Consider the following 1,418-nt stretch of genomic DNA (forward strand, 5'->3'; position numbering starts at 1 on the left):
CTGCAGTCAGCAGAGATCTGCAGAGTCCTTTCTTCTCTCTTCCATCACACACACTGCCCTTCATGCAGCCCTATTTAGAGGCAGGTACCCACACCACAGCTCACAAGAGCTTCTTACCCATGGAGTAAGAAGTCCCCTCTTGTTCCGCACCGTTCCATGGATTTGCGGTCTCCGTCCCTACAACAACAGATCAGGTGTTGATTTCACAGATACCAGCGAGAAGCTGAAATACTGTCCAGTAAGCCCATGCTCCCCCAGAGAACAGAAGGATGCTACTTTGACAGCCCAAACACAATCTGTTTGATCACTTCTCGCTGCTCCTTCCTGCAAATCTTAAGGTTTCTTGACATTCCCTGCAGCACTGCCCCCGCCCAGAAGTAACAGTCAAATATCTCCACACTTCATGACAGAGGGCTGAGGACACTCACTTTTGCCTGGCAGTAAGGACAGGCCATCCCCATCGAGTCCCTCTGTGAGCTGAAAGGCGACGCTGGATCCTTGGCAGCCTGCTGGCTGCTTCTGAAGAGAGAAAGGAAGAAACATGGGAGGGAACGTGCAGCCACGGTTTGCAGAGAGGTTCCAGATGGTGCCAGAGATGGGATATCAGAGTGCTGAGACACTATTTATCACTAAGGGAAAACAGCCTGAGCCACATTCCTGCCATTAGCCCAGGCTGTCAGCAGTGAGCACAGAACCCGACCACTTATTGAGGGCACAAAGGACCAGTAGGGCTCCTCCCGCTCCGTCCCTTCCCTTAAAAATGAGACAAAGGAAGAAGAACCAAGCAAAGAAACCCAGCCATACCTTTCCACTCACAGAGCAGAAATAGGAATAGCAGTCATCTCCTGGCTGAGACATGGCTGGTGAAGTCTCAGAGGAAGCTGAAGCTCCCAGGGCTCTCTCCACAGGAACGTGCCCCGCTCTTGGAAAGAGCTGGCTTCACTCTTCCTAAGACTGCCTCGAACCCCGAAATCTCCTTTTGGACAGGAACCTTGCAGAAAGTTGCAACAAGTGAAAAACTGTCAGGAAGAAGCATTTTCCCAGCTTTCTTATGCACCCAGCCATCTGCGGGGCAGCGCAGCACAATTTGCTCTTGGTGAAGGTCGCGTTTGTCATGTCTGACATGAAGCTGGGAACCCGGCAGCAGTTTTCCAGGGCAGGAATGACATTTCATCATCCTCACCGTAAGATGGGATGGAATTTCCACAAGAACCCATTTCCCTGCAAACAGCCATGCTGAGGGGCACCGCTGGAGCTGGGAACTCCTCCCCAGCACAGCTTTTCTGCTGAGACACCTCCTGGCAACCACCCAGCACCAAACCCAGCTCACCTGCTGGGCCTGCTCAGCCCAAGCTGTGCCCAGATCACGCACACGCCGCAGCGCTGCTTCAGATGGGCTCTCACAGGGTGATCAGCTC

At 53.0% G+C, this 1,418-nt stretch overlaps 1 long non-coding RNA gene across 2 annotated transcripts; it reads right to left on the reverse strand.

The window, feature by feature from the left end:
- Positions 1 to 1,418, reverse strand: LOC146755393 (uncharacterized). Of its 2 annotated transcripts, XR_014938121.1 has the most exons (4): positions 1,331 to 1,418; positions 805 to 991; positions 429 to 519; positions 1 to 177 (listed from the first exon to the last, which is right to left on the reverse strand). It is a non-coding gene; the product is annotated as an uncharacterized LOC146755393 (long non-coding RNA). The 2 variants fall into 2 exon arrangements; XR_014938120.1 differs by lacking the exon at positions 1,331 to 1,418 and having other exon boundaries at positions 805 to 1,228.

Source organism: Coturnix japonica, chromosome 33 (assembly GCF_054131305.1).
Source record: "Coturnix japonica strain WE chromosome 33, WE-NBRP24, whole genome shotgun sequence".
NCBI lineage: Eukaryota > Metazoa > Chordata > Aves > Galliformes > Phasianidae > Coturnix > Coturnix japonica.